The 7,295-nt window shown below is 37.7% G+C and overlaps 1 pseudogene; it reads left to right on the forward strand.

Annotated features, from left to right (window-relative positions):
- Nucleotides 1-655: 655 nt before the first annotated feature.
- Nucleotides 656-1,210, forward strand: LOC783956 (bcl-2-like protein 10 pseudogene; annotated as a pseudogene).
- The last annotated feature ends 6,085 nt before the right edge of the window (nt 1,211-7,295 follow it).

Below are 7,295 nucleotides of genomic sequence, written 5' to 3' on the forward strand. Positions count from 1 at the left end.
TGAGAGTTTTGAAGCCAATACAAGTAAGCAGATTGTTTGGGGAGTTTTAATTTACTAGTGTTTTGTATGGCTATTTTTTTCCTTCAAGGAAATCAGAAGCCTAGACAATGCTAAGCAAACCATAGTGAAACATTGAGGACTATATCCCAAGGTTTAGTGGGACCATGAACTCTCTGGTTTTGGCAAGAAACTGGGAGGATGAGCCTACTAAGAAAAGTAAACTTGAGAGGTGCTGAAAATTCCTTTTATTTGCACAAGAAATGTATGTCAGTCCATGAGTTTCCCTCCTTAGTACCACCTTCTGATACAGTTTAAAAACCCTCAGGATAATAACCACATCTAAATACTTTTTGAGTTCCTCTTATGACTTCTTTTTAGCTATTCATATGAATAATAATCATCCTAGCAGTTATAAATGAATATATAGTACAGTTTCAGCAGATTTTAGGACATACTTGCAGTATTATAATTATCATTTAGAAATGGATATATTTGTCTAATTTGTCACTGGCCAAATTTATTTCACTTTGCTTCCACAAGTTTACAAACTCTTAAATGGTATTTTCAACATGTGCTTGAAATGCTCAGAAATCCTTATGATACAATTTTAATAAAAGAAGTAGCAAGAAGAATATACTTTCCTAGAGGCGGAGCCATGGTGGACCCGTTTAGGGAGCGCACCGCCCGGCTGCTGATGGACTACCTGGAGTTCTGCGCCCGGGAGCCGGGCACTCCAGCTCCTGCGCCGTCCACGCCTGAGGCTGCCGTGCTGCGCCACGTGGCCGCACGTATCCAGGAAGCAAATCGAAATGTCTTGCCCCTATACCGCCGCTGCCGCAGGCACCGCGTCGAGCTGGTGGCCAGGATGGCGCAGAGGCTACTCGACGAAGACCCTGGCCCCAGCTGGGGCCGCGTGGCCTCACTCGTGACCTTCGCGGGGTCGCTGCTGGAGAGGCCGCCGCAGACTACCCGACGGCAGAAGAGAGACGACGACGGCGTTAGCAGGGACTGTCGGCTCCTGGTGGCCCTTCTGTGTGCTCAGTTCTGCGAAAGGCACCGCGCCTGGCTGATGGCTAACGGCGGCTGGGATGGATTTTGTCTCTTTTTCAGCCAGTCATTCCAGCCATCTTGGGAAAGACAGCTGGTCTGGTTTTTCCTCGCATACTGGACAGCAATAATCATAATCTACTTCTGGATAAAATTATTGTGAGTTCTAAAATTCTTATTTCTACCTGCCTAACTCTGAGCAACCAAGCAAATTTGAAATGTGAAAGACCAAATCAGAGTAAACCACCTTCCGAGACATTTTTATCTGCATTCATGTAAGGTCGCAAAGAGTCGGACACGACTGAGCGACTGATCTGATCTGATGTAAGGAGTCCTACAGTGTTTCAGCCAGCGTTTTAACTCCTGACAACCCAATATATTGGGACAAAGGCCCAAGTGGCTCTTTTTAAAATGGGGGACACAGGGGTCGAAAGGCTTATTGCTCCAAAGAATTACAGAAGAAACTGCTTACCATTAACTACGAAATATGGTGCTATTTGCTACATTTGGATAAGAGTGGATATGCGTCTCTCATCTATCCATGATTTCATGTGCTACTGCTGAGTGATTTATCAAGGCAGTGTGTCTGGGGTGTAAAATGATACCACAAGTTCCCTGAGTCACAGTCTGACAAAGAATGTAATAGTAAATCTTTTTAAAGGAATCCTTTCTAAATTCTTCTTGGTTTCTAGAGTTAATGTATTGAAATTTATTAAATTTTATTTTTTTATTTCAATAAATTTTTAAATCTTAAGTTTTAATAAATTTATGCATCTTTTTCAAAAATGTAAAAAAAAAAAAAAGAATATACTTTCCTAAAATACTTTCTTAACTCTACATTTCTAAATTTTTAACTAATCTTTGGATGGTTAAATGATTAAAAACTGTATTGTGCTGACACATGAAAATAAATATGGTAAACTTTATAAAAGTGTAAAAGTATTTAGATAAATATTTGCAGAGAAAGTAGTCAACTAGCTATCTAAACAAGAAAGAAAAATGTTTCACTGATATTTTTTCTGTAAGTAACTAAGTCTTCCTTAACTTTCTCATAAAATATTCACATAAATTTAGCTCAAAATTCCTGGACACAAATCATTTGTAACTGGGATACTTGTATTATTCTGTGGTTTTTATAATAAGCAGTGGCAAAAATTTTTTTCCTCCCAAAAAGAAAAAAAAATTCCTTGAAATAATTTAAATGAATATAATGCAATTTATGAAAAATTTTAGCCTTTGACAACATATTTGAGATTATAATCCCAACTATTTCCTCAGTTGGCACTGTTTAGTAAAGTATACTTATTTTTTCACTCATACAGCTTGCACTAATAAAATTATTCTATGTTATTATGCTCATTGTCTGTTACTCTAAAATGTATGTATATCAAAGTTATTTTATGTTTTAAAATGATCTTTTTCTTTTTTTTTTAAATGGCAGCCCACTACAGCATTCTTGCCTGGAAAATGCCATGATAACAGGAGTCTGATGGACTGCAGTCCATGGGGTCACAAAGAGTCAGGCACCACCTAGTGACTAAGCACATATGTCTCTGCATGTATTTGTCATTCCATTATTCTGCAACTGATATCCAGAGTTACTATTGCTATTTTGGTTTATTTTTCAAATTTTCATTGTTTTGAGTAAGCATTTGCTTTATAATGTTAACATCTTTCTTGAAAATATTAAATATCTTATTGGAAAAAATCATAATAATTTCCATTTTCTTATACTGTATTGGAAATTTTTAATTTTTAATTTTATGAAGTAGTACCCTAAGTTAACAAGCCATCACACTTAAAAACCAAAAAATTAATAAATATGATAAAACCTATGTCCAGTAATATGAAATTATATAGACATAGATATGGAGAAGGCAATGACATCCCACTCCAGTACTCTTGCCTGGAAAATCCCATGCACGGAGGAGCCTGGTAGGCTGCAGTCCATGGGGTCGCTAAGAGTCGGACACGACTGAGCGACTTCACTTTCACTTTTCACTTTCATGCATTGGAGGAGGAAATGGCAACCCACTCCAGTGTTCTTCCCTGGAGAATCCCAGGGACGGGGAAGCCTGGTGGGCTGCCGTCTATGGGGTCTCCCAGAGTTGGACATGACTGAAGCGACTTAGCAGCAGCAGCAGCAGACATAGATATACCCAATATATTGTAGCCTAAAATTGTTCTTGTTTTGTCACTAAGTTGTCTCTGACTCTTTGCAACCCTATGGACTGTAACCCATCAGGCCCATGCTTCCTGCTTGGCAGGCAGATTCTTTATCACTGAGGTACCTGGGAAACCCAACCTAAAATTTGGCAGCTGCTAGTGAGAGAAAGATATAGCACCAAAAGATGAGCCCCATAGGTTAGGTGTGAAATATGCTACTGGGAAACAGTGGAAGGCAATTACTAACAGCTCCAGAAAGAATGAAGTGGCTGGGCTAAGACAGAAATGTTACCTAGTTGTGGAAGTGTCTCATGGTGAAAGTAAAGTCTGATGCTGTAAAGAACAATATTGTATATGAATCTGGAATGTTAGGTATATGAATCAAGGTAAATTGGATGTGGTCAAGCAGGAGATGGCAAGAGTAAACATTTACATCTTAGGAATCAGTGAGCAAAAATGGGTGGGAAAGGGAGAACTTAATTCAGATCTACCTCTATGTACAAGAATCTCTCAGAAGAAATGGAGTAGCCCTTATCATCAACAAAACAGTCCAAATACAGTACTTGGGTGCAGTCTCAAAAACAGCAGAATGATTTTAGTTTGTTTAAAAGGCAAATCATTCAACACCACAGTAATCCAAGTCTATGCCCCAATCACTAATGCCAAAGAAGCTGAAGTTGAATGATTCTGTGAAGACCTGTAAGAACTTCTAGAACTAACATCAAAAAAGATGCCCTTTTCATCAATAATGGATTGGAATGCAAAAGTAGGAAGTCAAGAGATACCCAGAGCAACAGGCAAGTTTGACCTTGGAATACAGAATGAAGCAGGGCAAAGGCTAACAGAGTTTTTTTTTTTTTTTCAAGAGAACCCACTGGTAATAGCAAACACCCTCTTCCAATAACACAAGAGGTTACACTACATCCAGACATCATCAAATTGTCAACACCAAAATAAGGCTGATTATATTTTTTTGCAGCAAAGATGGAGAAACTCTATGCAGTCAGCAAAAGCAAGACCTGGAGCTGACAGTGGCTCCAATCATGAGCTCCTTATAGCAAAACTGAGGTTAAATTGAGAAAGTAGGGAAAATCACTAGACCATTCAGGTATATTCTAAATCAAATCCCTTCTGATCATACAGTGGAGGTGACAAATAGACTCAAGGGATTAGATCTGGTGGACAGAGTGACTGACAGAGGTTTGTATCACTCTACAGGAGGCAGTGACCAAAATCTTCCCATAAAAGAGAAGTGCCAGAAGGCACAGTAGTTTTCTGAGGAGGTTTTACAAATAGCTGAGGGAAAAAAGGCATGTGAGAAAGGGAAAGATATACCCAACTGAATGCAAAGTTCCAAAGAATAGCAAGGAGAGATAAGAAAGCCTTCTTAAGTGAACAATGCAAAGAAATAGAGGAAAAAGAAAATTGGATGGGAAAGACTAGAGATATCCTCAAGAAAATTGGAGATATCAATGGAATATTTCATGCAAAGATGGCAGATAAAGGACAGAAATGGTAAGGAAGCAGACAGAAGCAGAGGAAATTAAGAGTAGGTATCAAGAATTCACAGAAAAACTATTCAAAAAAGATCTTACTGACCCAGATAACCATGATGGTGTGGTCAATCACCTAGAGCCAGATATCCTGGAGTGTGAAGTCAAGTGGGCCTTACGAAGCATTTCTATGAACAAAACTAGTGGAGGTGATGGAATTCCAGCTGAGCTTTTTCAAATCCCCAAATATGATGCTGTTAAAGTGCTGCACTCAATATGCCAGCGAAGTTGGAAAACTCAGCAGTGGCCACAGGACTGGAAAAGTTTTCAATTCCAAAGAAGGGCAATGACAAAGAATGTTTGAACTACCACACAGTTGCACTCATTTCACGTGCTTGTCATGTAATGCTCAAAATCCTTCAAGACATGCTTCAAATGTATGTGAACTAAAAACTTCCAGATGTACAAGCTAGGTTTCAGAGAGTCAGAAGACCCAGAGATCAAATTGACAACATTTGTTGAATCATGAAGAAAGCAAGGAAATTCCAGAAAAAAACAATCTACTTCTGCTTCATTGATTATACTAAAGCCTTTGACTATAAGGATCACAACAAACTGGAGAATTCTTAAAGAGATTGTAATACCAGAATACCTTACCTACCTCCTAAGAAACCTGTATGCAGCTCAAGAAGCAGTAGTTAGAACTGGGCATGGAACAACTGACTGGATCAAAACTGGGAAAGGAGTATGAAAGGCTGTATATTGTCACCCTTCTGATTTAACTTGTATGCAGAATACATCATGCAAAATGCTGGGTTGTATGAGTCACAAGCTGAAATCAAGATTGCTGGAAGAAATAACAACAACCTCAGATGTGCAGATGATACCATTCTAATAGCAGAAAGTAAAGACAAACTAAAGAGCCTCTTGATGAAGGTGAAAGAGGAGAGTGAAAAGTCTGGCTTAAAACTCAGCATTCAAGAAACTAAGATCATGGCATCTGATCCCATCATTTCATGTCAAACATAAGAGGAAACAGGTGAGAGTGACAGATTTTATTTTCTTGGGTTCCAAAATGACTGCGTTGGTGTCTGCAGCCATAAAATTGAAAGGTGCTTGCTCCTTTGGAAGGAAAGCTATGACAAACCTGGACAGATTAAAAAGCACAGATATCACTTTACCAACAAAGGTCTGTATAGTTAAAGCCATGGGTTTTCCAGTAGTCATGTATGGATGTGAGAACGGTTGGACCATAACTTCTTTATGGCTGATGGCTGAAGAATTAGTGCTTTTGAATTGTGGTGCTAGAAAAGACTCCTGAGATCCCTTGGACTGCATTGTGATCAAACCAGTTAACCTTAAAGGAAATCAACTCTGAATATTTATTGGAAGGATTGATGCTGAAGCTGAAGCTCCAATACTTAGGTCATCTGATGCAAAGAGCTAACCTATTAGACAAGACCTTCATGCTGGAAAGATTGATGGCAGGAGGAGAAGGGGTCAGCTGAGGAAGAGATGGTTAGATAACACTGCTGACTCAATGGGCATAAATTTGAGCAAAATACAGGAGATAGTGAAGAACAGAAGATCCTGGTGTGCTGCAATCCATGGCATCCCAAAGAGTTGGACACGACCAAGTGTGTCAAGTGACCAAGTGACTGAACAACAAATGGGAAACACAATTAAGTAAGCTTATTTTATTGAAGAAATTTTCATGCCATTCTTGAGAAAATTCATGTAAATGTATTAATAACTGCTTTAAGCATGTTTTTTCCCCTAGTTGTTTCTTGTAGTTAGACCTTGTACCTGCTGTACACATTCCAAATCTCCTTATTGTATATAATAAAATCAAAGAAATACTAAAAGCAAGTACTTTAGAATTAGACTTGATTTCTTTCACTTGAGTTTTATGATTGAGCTCCCTCAAGTTTATGGTCATTTATAAAAAAGAATTAAAAACATGAGAAAAATACTAATGAATAACACTTACCATCTCCTGCCCCCTGCAAAAAAAAAACCAAACAAACATGAAAATCCAAAAAATACTAATACTATCAAATAAGGATACAATTCAAGCTTATCCCCTTAAGAATGAAAATTGCTAAATATTAATGTTTCTTTATGTGAGCATATTGAAACAGCCATTTGTAAATATAGTTAAATTTACAATGAATAGCTGAAATTAATTTGTTAAACAAAGGGAAGACTGATCTTTCACAGGATTAAGTTGCTCATGAAATAGGCTACTTTTAGTTTCCCAACTCATACTAAAATAGTTGATTATGAATCTCTAAGCATCAATTCTTCAACATATAATTGACAATATAAATTTATAAGTCCAAAAATATAAAGATTAGTTTTATAAAAAAAAAAGAGTCATTTAGCTGAGACCTGGGATTTAAGCAGAGAGGTAGATATATATGAATATCACTCTTTCTTCATGGAGCTTTACAATTTTGTAGGACAGGCAAACATTAAGCAAATAAATACAAAATTCACTACAATGATTGAAATACAAGTCAAAGTTATGATTCAATCAATGAATATTATGGGAAAAAGGGAATGACTAACTAAATAGAGTGTAACAAG

Source organism: Bos taurus, chromosome 17, assembly GCF_002263795.3.
Source record: "Bos taurus isolate L1 Dominette 01449 registration number 42190680 breed Hereford chromosome 17, ARS-UCD2.0, whole genome shotgun sequence".
Taxonomy (NCBI): Eukaryota; Metazoa; Chordata; class Mammalia; order Artiodactyla; family Bovidae; genus Bos; species Bos taurus.